This window comes from Monomorium pharaonis, chromosome 1 (assembly GCF_013373865.1).
Source record: "Monomorium pharaonis isolate MP-MQ-018 chromosome 1, ASM1337386v2, whole genome shotgun sequence".
Classification (NCBI taxonomy): Eukaryota; Metazoa; Arthropoda; class Insecta; order Hymenoptera; family Formicidae; genus Monomorium; species Monomorium pharaonis.
The window spans coordinates 19,258,627-19,258,927 of NC_050467.1; positions in this window are offsets into that span (position 1 = coordinate 19,258,627).

The following is a 301-nucleotide window of genomic DNA, read 5'->3' on the forward strand; positions in this document are numbered from 1 at the left end:
ACGATTTGCGTTAGGGCAACCAGGTCGGGTCTCCTTTACGGGCAAACAATGGTTTTAACGGTTAATTAAGAAAAGTGACTATAATCGAGGGAGAGGTGAATTAAGGAAACTAAGTATCCGATCCTCGGAAGGTCCCCGAGCCCTTCCTCCGCACCATCCCTACAGCAAGGTTAATATATCCCCCTTCCGGTAAACCTCCGCGCAAATCCTACTCTCTTATTGCAGCTTTCACCCCGCAGCTAATTCCTCCCCCCCCCCCACCCTCCACCCCCGGCCGCGCATTCGCATACTACGGCGACAC